Source organism: Fukomys damarensis, unplaced genomic scaffold (genome assembly GCF_012274545.1).
Source record: "Fukomys damarensis isolate Sample0158 unplaced genomic scaffold, DMR_v1.0_HiC HiC_scaffold_3, whole genome shotgun sequence".
NCBI lineage: Eukaryota > Metazoa > Chordata > Mammalia > Rodentia > Bathyergidae > Fukomys > Fukomys damarensis.
Window position 1 is genome coordinate 6,821,382 of NW_022900915.1, and position 18,719 is coordinate 6,840,100.

The following is an 18,719-nucleotide window of genomic DNA, read 5'->3' on the forward strand; positions in this document are numbered from 1 at the left end:
TTTTTCTTGCTCTTGTTTTTCTAGGAGTCTAAGATTCATCATTAGGTTCTTTATTTGAGCCCACTCTGTTTTCCTAGCATGGGCATTCAATGTAGGAATTTTCCCTGTAGAACTGCTTTCATTGTGTCCCACAGATTCCTATAGGTTGTATTGGCATTCTCATTTATTTGTAAAAGCTGTCTAATTTCTTCTTTAATTTCCTCTGTAATCCATTGATTGTTCAGAAGAGTGTTGTTCAGTTTCCATGTGCTTGTGAAGTTCCTACAGTTTCTTGTGCTATTGAACTCCAGCTTGATTGCACTATGATCTGATAATATACATGGGATGACTTCAATTCTTTTGCATTTATTCAGACCTGTTCTTTGAGCCAATCTTTGGTCTGTCTTGGAGAATGATCCATGTGCAGCCAAAAGAATGTATATTCTGATTTTGTGGGGTGGAATACTCTGTAGACATCTATTAAGTCCATGTGTTCCAAAGCTTGATTCAGTTCTATTATTTCATTGATTTTCTGCTTAGATGATCTGTCATTTTGAGATAGTGGGGTATTTAAGTCCCCCACTAGAATTGTATTAGTGCTTATTTGGTTTTTCGTGTTACTTAATATTTGTTTTATATAGGTGGGGGCATTTATATTTGGTGCATATATGTTTATGATTGTCATCTCTTCCTCTTGAATTGTTCCCTTTGCAAGGATGTAGTGTCCTTCTTTGTCTCTCTTAATGAGTTTTGGTTTGAAATTTACTTTATCTGAGAATAAGATTACTGCCTCTGCTTTTTTCTGGGCTCCTGACACATGGAGAATTGTTTTCCATCCTTTCACTTTCAGTCTATGGGCTTCCCTTTGCACTAGGTGTGTTTCTTGTATACAACATATTGTTGGATTTTGCTTCTTAATCCATTCTGCCAGTCTATTTCTCTTGATTGGTGAATTGAGGCCATTAACATTGATGGTTATAACTGATATGTTCTGACTTATTATTGTCATGTTATTGTCCTTTTGTTGACTCTTTTTACTTTTTCTCCCCTCTCCTTTTAGTTTCTTGCCTTGTCCATTTGATTTGGTTGGCCTCATGGTATTTTGACCTTCATTGTTCTTTTCCAGGATATTGTTTAGAATTCCTTGCAGTGCTGGTTTGGTGTTCATGAAATTTCTCAGGTGTTCTTTGTCGTGGAAGTATCGTATTTCCCCGTCTATTTTGAAAGAGAGTTTTGCAGGATACATCAGTCTAGGTTGGAGGTTGTTTTCTTTTAGGACTTGAAATACCTCACTCCAGGCTCTCCTTGACCTAAGGGTTTGTGTTGAAAAGTCTGCTGTGATTCTAATGGGCTTTCCTTTGCATGTGATTTGTTTCTTTTTTCTTACTGCTTATAGTATTTTGTTCTTCTGTTGGATTTCTGGGATCTTGATGATTATATTTCTAGGTGTAGATTTTTTTTTATCATGGCTAGTTGGAGTTCTATATGCCTCACTTTTCTGTATGTCTAATTCTTCCCTTCTGTTTGGGAAGTTTTCTGTCATTAATTCTGTGAAGAGCTTTTTTAAGTCATTTGTGTTTTCTCCTGCTATTTCATGGATTCCTATCAGTCTTATGTTATTTTTCTTTGCATCATCTAGAAGTTGTTGGATCAATTTCTCATGATCCCCTACTGTTTTTGACAGACCTCTTTTTTCACGGTCACTGACTGCAATCCTATCTTCTATATCTGAGAGTCTATCTTTGCATTCTTGTATTCTGTTGCGTACACTTTCAATAGAGTTTTTAATCTCCTGGATATCTGTTTGAATCTGTTTTATGGATTCCATTTCTTTCCTCTGTTGGGCATTCATTGTTTCCATTTCTTTCTTATGCTGAATCTTCATGGCTTCTATCATGGTCTATTTTTTTTGTCAGTTTCTGTTCTAGAGTCTCGAATCATGACTTTCATTTTGCTCACCATCTCTATGGTTAACCGGGGAATTATTTCTGATTTGAATTTTTCCAGAGCCTGATTGATCTGTTTTGTTACCTCCTGTGCTATGGGTCCAGGGTGTCCTAATGGTTCACAATCAGACTTTTCATCCTTATTTGCCCTCCTGTTTGCCATTGGTGAACTGGAAGTCTGTCTTTGTGTCTTGCTTAAGTGTTTTCTCATTTTTATTTTTGTTGTTGGGTTGTGCTTGGTTTAATTTCTGGGTTATTATTTAAATCTTCCCAATATAGTTGTTTTTTTAGCTTTTGAGTCTCTAGTGACTCATAGGCATCCTCATTTTCAAAATATCAGAGAAAACAACTCATTAAATCAATCACAATCCTTTATCCCACTTGATACATTCAGCAGCCCAATAGGATCAAGCACAGCCTGCAAATTGACCACTTGTGGTAGTCATTAATCTATCACCTTTAAACCATGTGAATTAAATTAATATCAAGAAGCAGCCCAAAATATGTCTTCAGTGAATACGCTTTTCAATATTGCATCTTTACCATTTTTGGATGGGGGCTTAGACTGAGTTAGGATGAGAGGAATAGATGAGTGAAAGAATTGGAGAAGGTTTCAAGTGAAGCCAGGTACGTAGAATGACCATACTATCTTTACAAAACTATTAACTTCAAAGGGGATCAACAGAGTGAAGGAATATGGACAAGAATATATCCCCTTAACAGTAACAGGGGCTCACCTTCCCTTGAAGCTACGGAGCCATGAGTGAGGTAAAATGACAGGAGAAAAGAACATAAAGGAAAAAAAGAAAAAATAATAAAAGAAGAAGTCTGAGTTAGGGCAGGAGCAGGAATAAAAAGGGAGATGAGGGGTAATATGGTGGAGCAAGAGACTGTTTGGAGAGAGAGGAGAGTAAAAAGAAAGAAATTGTAGGGTGGAATGAGGAAAAGAAAAGAAAAAAAAATAAAGAATTTGAAGGGCCTCTTTCAGACTGTGTCTCTGTTGTCATATTATACCACTTGTACAGCCATGTGCAGAACCAAATCCCCTGATCTCATCCAGCCAATGGCAGGTCCCCGCGACGCAGAATGACCTCAGCCCACAAGGCCTAAACTGAGTTTCCCAACCCATAGGGCTGAACTCCACTCAGTTCTATTACAGGGTTCCCCTGCCCTTTCTTTAAAGATGTGCACAGTTGGGAGCTCAGAAAAATACCCTTCATGATCACCTATGCCTCTGCCGAGTGGGTCCAAGGATTGGCCCAATCAGGAGGTTTGAGAACGGGGCGGGGGGAGGTTGTGGGGGTGTTTCAAGGGCTCCCGCGTGGCTACCTTCCTTACTGGATCTGGTGGCGCGCAGTCAGGGAGGTCAAAGACCCTCCGCGAGAACTAAAATATTTAGAATCAAGGCTTCATAAATAATTTCACAGTTTCTGTTGCCAGAGTTGTCTAATATAATGGTTACAAACTCATGAATTTATAGTATGGCAAAAGAAACATTTTGCTTATCTTTAACACCTATTTTAGCGGCATTTTCTGCGTTGTCCAAAAAGATTCCTGATGAGGACTTTGTCTTTGTCCTAACTTTGCTCAAGCTTCTCTGAGACTTTATGGCCAGGCTCTGAATCTTGTCATTTTATTCCAGTTTTTAAAAGTCTCACTCAATTTAGCAAAAATCCTGGCCTTCGTTCAAGATGCGTAGGGCCGATACACAGCACAGATTTAGTTACACCTTACACATAATTTCAAAACATTCTTCTCCATTATCAGTCTGTGACATAAGTGCATGAAATATATATTTGAAAAGACTGAGGCTGAGAATCATTTAAGACTTGTCAGAAATCATACCTGGAGTGAAACTACTGTCTTCTGCACCGGTGGTAGCAAACCTGTGGTACATCGGCACACAAGCAAAGCGTATCAGTTGTTCTTCTAAACCAGAACCTCAATATTCAGGTTTCATTGCAGTGTTGACACCGTAAGAGATATGTGGGTTTGGGGTTGCTGTGAAAGGTTCGCCATCACTAAACTTCCGGATGGTTCTTCCACTCTAATTTTACTTTTGTGGTGACTGTCGTGAGGGCCTAATAGCTGTTAATAATAACTGTTGAAAATAGGAGATTTTCTCCTCTCCTCTCCTCCGTGTGTGCATGCGTGAATGCGTGTCACCCTACAATCTAAAAATTTCGGGTTATATTATTTTGTTAATTTATGTCATAAGGCTTCTGTGGAAAGTGGGAAGTAAACCAGAGACCCAAGATTAAGAATATTCATGGATTCATTACTTCGGTTAGCAAACTTGTTGATGGAATGTCTTGTGCTTATTTATTATAATGCTCCAGAGCATCGCTTCCAATTTCTCCAACTTCCCCTGCTCACACCACCCCTAATTAGATACCAGTCCCAGGAAGGGTGACTCCTGGGTCTGGATCCTGGTGCAGAGGAGCTGACATCAAACCTGTTCAGAGGAAAAGCCGAGCTCCTGCACCCTGCAGGTCCACATCAACATCGAAGGCTTCCTGGAGAAGCCTTCAGTGCTGCTCTCCAAAACTGTCAGGTAAGGAGGCACCATTCACCTACCTTTTCCTTCTTTATACACAGTGCTTTAAAAGAGAAACCTTTCTTAAGCTTGTATAAACTGTGAAATCAATCAATCATCAATCATCAAATTTAAAAAGCAAAAAGGATCATCTTTAATTTGCCAGCATCGGAATCAAATCTCGCCACCAGATGGCAGATGTGCACTAAGATGTCGGCCATTCCTGGACATCTTGAGGGCAGTAACTGCTGCATCAAAATACAAACAAAAGGTCTAAAGGTGTAGGGAAGAGGGAAAGGTAGGGGAAAAGGTGAGAAGGGAAAAGAAAAAATAAGAGAAAAGAAAAAAATGGAAACAAAGTCTTGGCAGGGGAGGGTGAAAGGGGTGAAGGGAGGGCAGGGGAATGGGGAAAAAATAAGAACCAAGATCTGTCACGTAAAGGTACCAGATCCCAATGATGGATGTGACTATTGTACACCTAAACTGTACCTGTAAAGGAAAAAAAATACAAAATTTCTGACAAATAAGTGGAGAACTTTTATTTATTTATTTATTGGTATTTACTGGTACTGGGATTGAAGTTGGGTCCTTGTGCTGGTGAGGCTGGTGCCGGAACAACTGTTTTTAAGAGAAGAGGAGGAATGATTAATTGTGCTGATTAAGGCCTAGAGGAGTGGGGGACCTGTGGGGACCGTTGAGCATGCATCAGCAGAGGAAAGTGACAGTAACTGGGGTCCCATACTGAGACGGCTCAGATCCAGGATGTTCAAGCTGGGTGCACAGAACTCATTAACCAAATCCTCAGTCTTTACTCAAATTTTAATTCATGCTTGTTAAAAAAAAAAGCAGAAGAAGAAGAAAAGAAGAAGAATCTCAGTCAGCTAAACCAGAATCTTCATGTTTAACAAGCTCCCTGGATGATTCTTTTTTCCTTAATATTGAGATCTTGAAAAACTCAGCAAAACTTTCACAGCTAAGGATCAAATCTGTGGGCCCTAATCTTGTGGTTAAATTTAAAATGCTCATTCTGAGCTCCGTGGATGTATGGTCTACTTGGAAGTAGGTTTCTCTAGAAAGCAGAGGTGGGAGTCATGTCTTTACCCTCGTTCTTTCACCATACTTTCCGCTTTCCTGAGGTAAATAAAGTTCGTGAGGAATTTTGCCCTTTCATTGTTTAAAAACTGACCATTAATGACTATGTACTTTATCTTTACAAAGTTTACCTAGAATTTGTACTCATTTTAAATAAAATGTTAGAACTATGCTTTTTTTTGTTTTCAAAAACACTAAAGAAGCCTCAGCAGGATGGGCAATGCCATGATTCCTCAGAGGAGTTTTGTGAGAGCCAGGAATGTGATCAGCAGCCATATGTTGCCTCTAAAGCTGGTTCCTGGGCTACGAAAGTAGTGCTTCTGACACCAAATTCATGTACTGGTCACCAGCTTCAGCAATAAGAAAAAGAACTCCTGATTCACCCCTAGACAGGTAACATCAGGATTAAATTTAATCCAATGAGTCATTTCTAAGAATTAATAATTCAGACTCAATTAAATTCAAATCTGAACTCTGGAGTTCTTACTTCTTCCCCTGAAAGGGTGCAAGTCAAGGACGAAGTCCATCCTGATAATCTTTTAGACATTCACAGCAAGGAAGGGGAAAGTCTGTCTCCCTTCACTGTCTTGTGCTACTAGTGTGGGGTTGTGCTGTCACCTGTAAGTGACGAAACGGTCACCTGTCCACTGCGCTGGAGAGGACACCTGACAACTCACCTCTAACAGTTTACATACATCACTGTAATCTCTTCAATCTATGAAAAAAAAATTTTTTTTTTTTAGCTTCTAGGAAGTCATCATTTCACTCACTCTCCAAACCAATTTCCATCACCCCTGGAGCCAGAGGAAAGTTATTAACCTTGCCCAGCCACCACGGGGAATTTCATGTAGGGATAGGAATTTTTTTTTTTTTTTGGCTAAATATCATTTCGTTATCTCTATTATTCTCCCCAGACTCATGGTCCAGGGAATTTCTGCCTCAGACTTGTCCCCAAAGGGCAAATTGTCTTGGAAATGCCATGTTTTTAAAGGAATGCATCTATACCTCTTTATTTTGCCTTTATTCCCCAGGGAAAGATTCTCCATTTTTCCCTCTATCTGGGGAAAAAAAAAAAAAGCATCATTAAGTTGGCTGTGTCTTCCCGGAGCTCAAGTCTGAAACATAATTCCAGGGTAGGGAGGAGATTACTGTGATTTCTCACATTCACCTTTCATTCCTCCTGTTTTGTGACGAGTGGGGCTTCAAGGAATGAGAACATTGATGTTATGCATTCCTGCTCTCTCTGGAATCCTCTCTGCATCTCCCGATGAAGTTTGAGTGAGACAGAAAATGGGCAGTTGGCAACAGATACCCTAGGGAAAGAGCAAAGGGTTGGCGTGAAAAGTTAGCTATTTTTCCCCATTTCATTCTGTCACATGTGCTTGTGCCCACAGAGTGAATCGTGACACTCTTTTAATCTCCTTTTTCTATTACATTTCCTCTCAGAGGTGGTCCACCAAGAGTAGTAGGAACCTTTGTGGGAACCGCTAAGAAGCCTGCGTCGACTTGAAGTAAATTGATAGCCATGGAAAAAACGTGGCCAAGAGAACAGCTCTAGCAAGGGCTGGGCTGGCTTGAATGTGTGACTACAAGTAGTAGCCTGTGGCGTTTTGGGGGTGATGAAACTCCTCTGGATGCGGAGCCTCGCAGAAGACACAGAGATCTATTAGTTTGTTAAAATACGTAGAGTCAAAAAGTCAGTTTTATTATGTCATTAATTTATCTCTGTATATCCTTCAATGATAAATGGAAACTTATTCTTGGAAAGCGCTATCTTTATATTAAATGGTTCTTACAGGTAGCTTAAGTGAGTTGCCATTTTAAAAGCAGATGAAAAGTTCAACTATGTTATTTATGTTTGCTTTTTAAAAAAACACTTGCCATCTACAAAAGACCCTGTAAAGCAAATATTCTGGTGCATTCTTAAGTTCTATAAAACATTAAGAAAATAGTCTCACAATGTTTTATTAGCATTTTCATTACTGTATATAGGCAATATGGTGAGAATCCTCTCAACTTTGTTCAATTTTTAAAATATTTTGAAAATTTTAATTTTTTATTGGTCCATTTTAGGTACACAGTACAGTTACATTCATCATTGGGATCTTGTGCCTTTACATGACAGGTCTTGGTTCTCATTTTTCCCCCATTCCCCTGCTCTCCCTTCACCCAACCCCAACACTGAATAAGGATCAAAATGTGTATTTGATATATTGTAATGGGAAGAAAAGGTCTAAAGGTGTAGGGGAAGTGGAGGGACAGAGGAAATGTGAGAAGGGAAAAGAAAAAATATGAGAAAAGGAAAAAAATGGAAACAAAGTCTTTGTTCAATATTTTAAAGTAATTTTATTTTCCCTCTCTTGTATTTTACATGTTGAAAAATCTCCCCCCTCTAAAAGGGCAACCAAAACAAAAACAAGATCACCCCCTTTGGAAACCAGATGGCGACAGTGACAGAAAGCATTTAACCTATAATCAATCTTCTCTGGCCACTGCCACATTTCTCTGTGTGGTTCTTTGTACAGTAAGCTTGCAAGTATTGTCTCTCCTTTCATTCTCTTTTGAAGCCACTCTCTGTGTTCCCACCAACCCACTAAAGCTACCTTGATAAAATGACCAGTGACCTCTACGTTACCAAACACAGCGGTCAAGGTTGGTCCTCAGTCGCTGCATTTGTCAAGAGCATTTGCCTACGTGAGCCTTCTGCACCATTCTCATTACGGCGCCTTTCTCTTGACGTTGCCTGTTTGCATCCTGCACACATTTGTTGGTTATTCAGTTTCTCATCCTCTAAATGTGGCTGTAGCCTCATAGCTGATCATTTATCCGTATTTCTATAGTAATCTTACACCATAAGATTTTAAATTCTATTTCCCTAATGGATGTTCTAATGCCTGACCTCTTTTCTAAGCTCCAGGTTTGCATATCCACTTATACAGAACTCCTTAATTATTCTACATAAAATATTTTTTCTTTTTCCGTCCTAATTGGGCATTGCTTTTGTTATGGTCTGTGTCTGGATGTCCCCCCAAAACCTCACATCGTCATAGGTGGGGCTTTTGCAGAGGCAGCCACATATCTAGAGTGTGTGATGCCGGAGTAGATTCATGGTGCAGTGCTAGGTCCAAGGGCACTAGGATGAAGGGTGTGAGTGCCCCTGTCCTGAGTAATCTGGATAAGATAAAAGGGGCAAAAAGACCCAGTTCAGGTTCCTCGTTGCTTTGCTGTCTTCTTCATGCAATTAACTGTTTCTCCTCTGAGATCCTCTCTGCCACGTGCCACCCTGCCTTGGAGCCAACCAACTGCAGACTGAAACCTCTACAAACTGTGAGCTAAGTAAACCTCTCCTCCTTTAACTTTGGGTGTCAAGTATTTGGTCTCCTTTCACACAGTGAATTATCTTCATAGAACTTGTCATTCCTATCTGTTTATTTTATGTTATCCTGCCCTTCACTCCCTCATGTGCCCTTCACATGTGATCAGCACTAGAATTCTGTGCCACAGGGCGAAGAGTTCTTTGGTTTTACTTACTGCGGTAGCCCTGGTGCTCAGTTAATGAATTGACTAAGTACATAATACTAAGACTAAATTAAAAGACTTGCATGCTACACAGGTCATATATCAGCAGTCACGAGGGTGTCTTTATTTTATTTATTTACCTATGTTTTGGTACCGGGGATTGAACTCGGGTCCTTGCGCTTGCAAGGCGGGCCACTGAACTGCTGAGCTAAATCCCTGGCCCACAAGTGTGTCTTTAAAATACACATCGCTAATTAAAATTTCGATGAAGTTATAAACATGTAAACTTTGGGATTTCATATAAATATTTGGGTTTATGGCTCCTTCTGAAAAATTGGAAATTGCTAATTTTAACTGGCATGTAGCTTGTAGTAGGCATTGTTATAATTACTTATGCTAGCTTATTTGGTGTGTCAGTTGAGTCATTGCTAGGATACCTGGCTATACATTATTTTCAATATGCCTGTTATGGTGATTATACAAGAGATTAGCACTTTAGTCAGAAAGTGAGTAAAGGGAATTGAACTCTATTATGGGTAGGCACCCATTCTGTTCAGGGATGAGACGGTACAAAAATGTCAGAGAACAGACATTGTGTGGGACAGTGTTCTAGCACCTCGTTTTAGTGGTCTTTGTTCTAGGGCCTTTGGCTCAGACCAGAATCTATATCATCAATTATTCTAAGCTGTGAGGCTTCAAACAACACCAATGAACAATGCTATAAAATAGATTCCATATATCTAAATATTTCTCTATATATTTACCGTGCATTTAATCATAAAACATCTTACAATTATAGTACAGAAGGATCCCGGGCTTTACACCCTCTGGTGGGAATGTAGCTCAGTTAGTGTAACTTCACAGTGTGAGCTTTGATCAGTGTCCTCTCTAGCCTCGAAATTCATGGAAAGGAGCAACAGCTACAGCTGATGCCCAGCGTCAGCCTCTCTCTGGGAACCAGCTCTCCGTAGTTCACTTTTCTGGTGTCTGATTTGGCCCTGCATTGATTCACCAGAGCTTGTAACCCTTGTCGTGTGGCAACATCAGCTTTTGTGATAATGGAGCCATTTAATGTGTGAATAGAATTGATCCTTGTTATTTGTCTGAAATGGAAATATGAAATGATCAAGTGGAGCAGGACAGGGGTTCTTTGTCTAAGCAGAAGACCATGTCTAACCCCATTTTGTTCTACACTTGGGTGAAGTTCTAAGCTGATTGCTGCTGTCATCCTCTTTCTTGTCTAGTTTTTCCCTTAAGATTTTTAAAACATTTACTTTATTGGTACATTTTTAGGTACACATTAAGTGTTAACAAGGCCCAGAATATATAATAGATAATGTGAAATAGGAAGAAAAGGTTCAAAGCGGAAGGGGAAGAGTAGGGTGGGGGAAAGGAAAGGAAGGAGAGAAAAACTATGAGACAAGAAGGGAAAAATGGCCGTATCAACTTTTAATCAACAGTCATTTGAATGCCCACGTGTACACAGTGAATCGAGTTCTAGGTGTGTTAGAAGTGGAGAAAATACAATTTTTTTCTTTTTAAACTGTTCTTGCAATTACTTTTACTGAATGAACATACAAAATATTTGTTATGCCAGGCAGAACTTATTAGAAGATCAGTACAAACTGAATGATAAACTACAGTAAAGTTTAGAGTTCGGTGCAATGAAGTATTTAAATAACATTCACTAACAACTGAGGCGGGAACTCTCTTTGCCTATTGTACTATCCCAAGTATTTTATAGTACTTGGTACATTAGAGAAGCTCAGAACATATTTTTAAATAAATGTATTAATAAATAAGTCTTGTCTTCTTCCTGATTCAATTTAATATCTGATTTCTCTTTTCAGCATGAACTTCTCTCATTTTATATATTTATTGAAAGGCACTTAGCAACGTATTCTAAAACAACCAATAGACCAAGTAAATTATGTTGGAAATCTAGAGGAAAAAGGGATTATGTCTGGATGAGTTAAACCTGAGGTTTCATGGAAGAACAAATATTTGATCTAGATTTGAAAGGATTGGTAAAATCTAGCAGGCAGGGCTAATTAAAAGGAGTTTCCAGGCCTTGAAGAGTAAACCTAATTCAATTATTTGTACTGTATGCTTGCAAGTTTCGCAGCTGCTGAAGTTTTGAGCAAGTGAGGAATGATTTTCTTCCAACATTTACCAGTTTAAGAAAATAACTGAAAATGGATTTTTGTGATAAAAAATTGACAACTAAAGCAAAAGTGAAATTTTAGCTCATATCAATTTACAGGGTGATCCCTGGCAGTTTTTTGGGCTCTCGTCCTCGTGTAACCAGATAGCTCTATCGAACTTTTCACAAAAAGTATTGAAAAGGGGTACTAAATTAGGAGTCATGAGCCTCGAATGTAGTCTTCACCAGCCATCACGGATGTGATCTCAGGCCTAAATCATCCACTCAGCTGGAAGTCAGTCTATGAAAAATGAGTAATAACTTCATGCGTTACTCACAGCCCTGAAATAGTCAAATGCACGAACACGTTGCAATCATTTTGTGGAAGCTGTAACATGTTCTGCCAAAGAAAGCTTATTCCGACCCTTTCTGCTGCCTTGAGTCTGCCTCAGCAACATAGAGTTGGATTGTATGAAAGCACAGAAAGATGTGCGAGTGAAAAACTGTACTTTATGACTGCATTTTTGGCGAACACGGAAAATGATTACTCACGAGGAGCAATGATCTCACCCGATCTGGAATCCAGAGACACTGCACCTCTGTGCTCCTCTGCTGGCAGACAGAATCATGCTTGGTGAGAAAAATCTCATAAGGGGAAAAAGATTCACAGCCACCAAAATCATCATTTTGTGCCTCAAGCAAAAGAAAAAAAAAGAATAATTATGAAAGGAGTGTGACATCAAAAAAACAAAACAAAACAAAACAAAACAAAACAAAAAAACAGCAGGCTCTCTGTACTGGAAGAAAAAGTTGAACTCCAAATATAGTAGCCTCTTAGTTGGTAGTAAAATATCTTTCATGATGGTGAGATCTGAAGATGATGTAGGAATGTATCGGGGGGAAATGTCAGTCAGCGAAGGGTCTGCTGCACACCTTGGTGAGGAAAGACATCAGTAATCGTGGTTCCAAGGAATTGTTAACTCAACTAAATGGAGACCAGGGCTAATAAATTCCCTGCTACAGTGAGCACAGCACAGTGCTGATAAGACCTGTACACTGTTTGCTAGCTGGTGAATGAAAACGTGTAACAACAGAAAAATATTGACTTTCAATTTCAGAAATCATTAAGGAATAAGGTGTTTTATTTCACTTGCCAAAATACCAATATGCTTTCTACAGTTCAATTTATAGGAAAGACATTAAAGTCAGTTGCTTTAAAAAGCCAGATTCTAACTGGATGAGGTGGCTCATGCTTGTGATCCCAAGCTGTGGCGGGAGGGTCCCGAGTTCGAAGCCAGCCTGAGCAATTTAGTGACCTAGCAAGACTCTGTTTCTAAATAGAAAAGAAAAAAATTAACTAACTGGGGTTAGTTCAGCATGAAGGCCCTGGATTCAATCCTGAGCATCCCATAAAATGTCAAAATCAGATCCCAAAGACGGGAAATGGAGAATTTTTGAAGTTGTCCTCATTATGTCTATATTCAAGTGGAATTTAAAGAGACCCAATAAAAGCTCTGTGGGCTGGGACACCTGTGGGTTAAATCCTACCTTTGTAAAAGGACTATCTTGAAGATAGGTCTTGTTTAAAGCTTTAAATAAGGTGACCTTAAAACACAGGGAAACACATCAAAACATGTGAAATTCCTTAAATAACATTTACAGACTTTTAAAAAAATGACTGTAGTAAAGTGAGTTAAACCAGAGAAATGTAAACCCTGGTCCTCCAATATCTGATGGTCTCTGAGAATTTCCACACCCTCCAGCTGAAATAAGGTTAATAAAGGTGACATCTACTTCTGGCCTTATGGGGGGAAAACACATAAATAAGGTAAAACTTGCTTATTTTGTTTAGGAAATATTTTCCTCACTCCAAAATGAAATTCCTTTCTTTGCTCCTTCTGCTTTTCTGACACCTATTCCCTTACCCACCCCACTTAGAGCTTTATATATCCTTTGGCTATTGTTTGGTTTTCTACATACCAGATAACTCCTTATGTCACGCTATACATTTCCATTCTCAGTCTACTCTAGATGTCAAAACTTACCTTTTCTGACTTCAAATCTCTCAGGAACTTGCCTTCTACTCTTGGGAAAACTGATAATTAATTAGTTGATGTATTGTTCATCTCAAGAAATATATTTGTATTTTAATTAGGAATTCTGAAAACATAAGACAGTGGCTGTTACAGTCTAAATGTAGCTTCATTTCAAAATCTGTATATTAAAAAAAAAAAACTAATCACCAAACCGGGCATGGTTATGCACACTTGTAATCCCAGCACTCAGGAGGCTGAGGCAGGAGGATCTCTCTGAGCTTGAGGTCCACCTGGGCTATGCAATGAATTCAAAGCTAACCTGAATTACATAGGGAGACCCTATCTCAAAAAAACAAACAATAACAAACCAAACAAAATAAAACAAAAAAATCACCAATATGATAGTACTATAAAGTGAGAAATTGGATTTTGTCACAAGGGCTTGGCCCTGACAAATGGAATTAGGAATCTTTATGCTAGATATTGAGGAGAAGTTCAGGCCTTTTTGCTTTTTTCTGCTCCTGTGCCTCTGCTGTCTAAGTACACAGCAATAAGGTATCAACTTTGCAACCAGAAGAAAGCCTTTACCAGACACTGAACCTGTCGGTGCTTTAACTTGGACTTCTAAGCCTCCCAAATTGTGAGAAAAACATTTCCAGTGTTTACAAATTCTCCAGACTCAGCTATTTTATTATAGCAGCACAAATGCACTTAAAATAATGGTGTGCCAATAGTAAGAATTGTAGATATGGAGATTTTTGCAACAAGCCTTAGGCGTTCCTCAACGGCCGCAATTGTTTAAGTCTAAGTTGGATGATATCTGATGAAATGATTCAAAATCTGTTTACTTAGAATGAGTATTAGGAAAAAAGTCTGTAAAGCTGGAGCCAAAAGTTCAAACACTTGCAAAGTCCAAGAAAGGAATACAATTATATAAAATAATAAAGTGTAATGCTGTAAGAAATATTGAGGGCTGCAGTAAACTAGAGCATGCAGACATAGAACAAGCATATCTTAGATTAAAAATCAGGATACAGATTCCATTCTAGGTCTTGGTGAGCTGCAAACGGTGTCATTTCCATTCTTGCAATGCCAGAAGAAAGAATAACTAAACGTGCAGTTGTCATGAATTTTTTGGAAAAGTGAGGTAACAGCCACAAACTGACAAAAAGTCTACGGAAGGAATAGTTCCACGAGGAAAGGGAAAACTGTAGGGTATAAAGATAACAACCACAACCACAAACTCAGCCCAAGGCCAGACTAGCTAACAGGATAATTAGGAAGATATTTTGGTAACATTGCCATACTACACTTGACAGATAGATCAAAATAAAACAGATATTACAAAATCTAGAGCTGTGGATATTGAAGAATTGGAGTCTCCTTCTTGGTTCTTTTTGTCCTGAGCAAAGAATTGGTCAAGACTAGCATAAACGGTAGCACAGTTTTATTAAAGGTAGGAAGAGAGACAGGCTCTGCAGAGTGACTTTTGGCCAAGGAAAAGTAGGAGAAGGAGACCACCATACAGCTTGAGGGTGGGCCACCATGCAAAGGGAAACAGAGGGGCAAAAAATGTGGACGGTCTTTTCTGCATCACCCACTTTTCACGCTGACGTCAGGTCTAGGCCACCCGATTGACAATTTGCTCAGATTTGTTCAAGAAGTCCATGTGCAGGGCTTTGAGACCTGTCCTGCACATGTGTCCTGGGATTTTGTAATTAACAGGTCACACCTACTACCCCAGCCAACTTTGCCACTCGCTGACCTGCCACATGTCCCCTGAGAGATATATATCCCCATAATTCTTTACAGGGTGCTGATGGTGTGAAGGGTGCTGTCTGCTGTTGTCTCTTCTGGCCGGAAGGGGCAACAGGCCCTACATAGTGGGGATTATGTGTCCTCCACCTACCTTGGGTGCTGTGGCTGGGTTGAAAAACAAAACCCTGGCTGGAGACCATGAGGAAAGAATTAGTGACTAATGAGCTGTCTGTTTGAGAGAGGAAAGAAAATAATTTATTATTATGCTGAGGATATACAACCTAAGTGTAAGAAGCAGATCAGATTTTTCTGCTTCTTGTGGAGGATAAAGCATGGCAAAGAGAGAGGTTAGATAAATTATCAGGAGCTTGAGAACATTACCCAGGTAATGTATCTAATTAAAAACAGGTGCCTTAAGACAGATGCCTATGAAAGCTGTGGTTAATTAGGGTCATTAGTGATTCTATTTACTCTTACTCAGAGCAATACTAGAGTTTTGCTTTCTGAAGAGGAGCATCAGATCTTCCAGAGTTTCTCGAGATTGACTTTTTTCTTAGTCCTGTGAAAACTCCAGTGACCATTTCCCATGAAGGATTTTTGTAGCCTGTCAGGGCATCCCTTGGAAAAGGGCCAGAGTGGTTCCTTGGGATACAGAATAAGGTGAGTACCTTGAGGGGCTGTAGGGCTGTCCTTCTTGCCTCTCTGTTACCCTTCTGATTTCCCAAGAGGCTTTAGACATGTCTCTTTGGGATCCCTTGCAATGAATGACAGCATCCTTCTTGGGATAAGAGACCACCTCTATGAGTTGTAGAAATTCCTCTTTGTGTTTTATAGATGATTGCTTATTGGTTATCAGGCTCCTTTCCAAATTGCTGCATGGGCATCAGAAAGGTATATTTGGTTCTGTATAGATGTATATTTTCTTGCCTTTTCCTAGTATCAGTGACCAAATAAGAGCTATTAGCTTTGCCTTTTGAGTAGAGGTCCCTGGGGAAAGAGTTTTGGTTTCAATGAGCTGTTATGAACTAACTGCATAAGCTCCCTTTTGATATCGTTCTTAGACAAAGCTACTCTTATCAGTGAACCACACCTCCTTAGAATCATTATTGATGTCCTGCCTCCTTGGATAGGTCTGTGAGATCATTTGTTCACAAGAATAGCTAACTTCTGCACAAGTAGACATCAGAGAGCAAGGATTAAGAATAGTACAAGTTTTCATAATAACCTCAGGGGTTTCTAAAAGCATGGTCATCAGCATGATAATTAGCAAGCCACCCCCCTGTTAACCACAGTTGACCTTTGGTCTCTAGAATTGTTCTGACCTGATGGGGAGTCAGGACTTCTAGTTTCTGTCCTAAAGTTAGTTTTGTAGCTTCCTCTGCTAGCATAGTTGTAGCTGCTATAGCTCTCAGACACGGTGGCCATCCAGCAGCCACTGCACCTAACTTTTTAAAAAGTATGCCAGTGGGCAGAGTTCATGTCCTAGTCTTTGGGTCGAGACACCCAAAGCAATTCCTCTCTCTCTTTTTTTTTTGGTACCGGGGATTGAACTTGGGTCTATTGCGCTTGCAAGGCAGGCCACCAAACCGCTGAGCTAAATCCCTGGCCCCTCTCTTTTCTGATATGTGGAGGAAGAAGGGTTTTCTTAAGTCAGGCATTTTATTATACCATGCAGCAGGATCCACCTATTGGTTCATTAAGTCAAGGACACCTGGCATTGTCCCAACAGCTAAAACCCATTTGGGTCTTCTATTAGGGGAGTAGGACATTGTGATACAATTACAAACTCATGATTAATCATGTGACCTTCAAAGTCACGAGTCAGAGCAGGAGTAAAGAATCTCCAATGAGGGGTCCTCTCAACACCAGCTATGGCTGTGGATCTAGAGGGTTTTCCAGAGAAGTAAATCGAATCAGAAGGAAGTAATTGCATTGGTTCAGAGTTCTCCAGAGCTGCCCAGAGCTCCCCACAGGAGATTGCAATATCCACAGACAGGTATTGTAGGTTCTTTGGATCTCTTCAGAGTGGGAAATGAGGGTTTTGGTTGCCCTAGCTCCTCTGTGGGACAAGGACAGTTAACCCTTCAGTGTCAGGAATGAGGTACATCGGTGGTCTCACACTTGAGCAGAGCCGAGGCCGTGGCTTGTCGCCCTTTGCAGTGTCTAGGCTTCTTGAACCTCAGTCTTCCTTTGAATGACCTGGGTGAGTTTAAAACATTACCAGTTGTGATGGCTACAATTCTAGCTTTGCTCTTTTTGCCAGTCCTCCAGATCCTAATTTTTGAACACAGAAAAGGCCATGTCCAGCAATTGGGTCACAAGTGTCTGTGGTTCCATCTGAAGCTTTTCATTAAACAAACAGCAGAGACCCACATTTCGCCCGAGAGACAAGAGGGGATCCAAGGATAGGACCATCAAACATATATCTCTTCCTTGAGGGCCAGTTTAAAAACCTAATTTCTGGGCTTGTCCTGAGATAAAAGGTCACGAAATCCCGAACATAAGGGATTTCATTCCACATTCTATTTTAGGCAGAAATAATTTATGTGAGAAGTAGTCTCATAGTTTAAACTACGATGCCATTCCCATCTTTCACCATTTCCTAGCTCATACTGAGCCCAAACTATGTTATAGTAGTGGATACTGTTCCTTTTTAAAATCAGCAGGTTCAAACCTTTCCCAGGGATCAAGAAAATAGCCTAGCGGTGGTCCCTGGAATCTGTGGGGCATGGTTCATGGGATTTCCCGTGGCTCCTCTCGAGGCCTATAGAGGGAGACCCCTAGGTCTTGTCTGCTTAATATGCTGTTCCAGGTACAAGGAGGAGAGCCAGTCCGAGCCCACGAAGTGTCCCTTGTTGGACTCAAGTATTTGCTAGACAGATGTCTGCAGATGAAGTTAGGATGATACCTACATCTTTCGTAGAAGCACAGAGGAAAGCTACACCAAGGTCTTTTTGCCTCTGTACTGAGGCCCACTAACTCCTTAGGGAGAGGGGTATTGAGCCACTTGATGGGTTTCCTTAGCCCTTTGAAACTCCTGGGAGGTCTCAGTCTCCCCCCCACCCCCATCAAGACTCCCTCAGTCACTTCGACCCACTCCATGGCTCTGCTTTAAGCAGGGTGCAGCACTCGAGAAACAATAGCTTTTGCATTTACCCTAGTAGTACAAGTTTCGGTACTGTACCTTGTTTAAGGCAGTACAGACAGAAACCCTTTTTTAAAAGAAAAACAAAACATTTTAAAATGCTAAGAATAAAGATGGCTCTGCTTTAACACACTTTCAATTGAGTTAAGCTTTGGTGGATGTTCTGTTCTCAGGCCATCAGGCATAAGATTCTAAATTACCTGCATTTTACTAGAAGAAATGAAGAAGGGGTCAAACCCAATTTAGAAGAAAAAAAAACGGATGAAGCCCACATTTTACCTAAACTTGGAAGCTTATTACCTATCTACAAGGCCGAGATTCCCCAGGATTGCATGGCCAGGAGAGAGAAAGAGAGAGACAGAGAGAGAGAGAGAGAGAGAGAGAGAGAGAGATTTCACAGTATTTTAGAGATATTATTGTTTTATTTCCTAATGATTGCCATTCTTTCTGGAGTAAAATGGAATTTTAGTGTCATTTTGATTTGAATTTCTCTAATGGCCAGAAATGTTGAACATATTTTCATATATTTGTTGACCATTTGTATTTCTTCCTCTGTGAAGTGTTT

General features: G+C 39.9%; 1 long non-coding RNA gene across 1 annotated transcript in view; it reads right to left on the bottom strand.

Moving 5' to 3' along the window:
* Window positions 1-5,045: 5,045 nt before the first annotated feature.
* LOC104864299 overlaps window positions 5,046-18,719 on the bottom strand; it is an 89,787-nt gene continuing 76,113 nt past the window's right edge. The window contains exons 4-6 of the long non-coding RNA XR_004518262.1: window positions 6,722-6,866; window positions 6,559-6,611; window positions 5,046-5,079 (exon numbers count right to left, since the gene is read on the bottom strand). This is a non-coding gene — a long non-coding RNA (uncharacterized LOC104864299). The remainder of the gene's footprint in view (window positions 5,080-6,558; window positions 6,612-6,721; window positions 6,867-18,719) is intronic.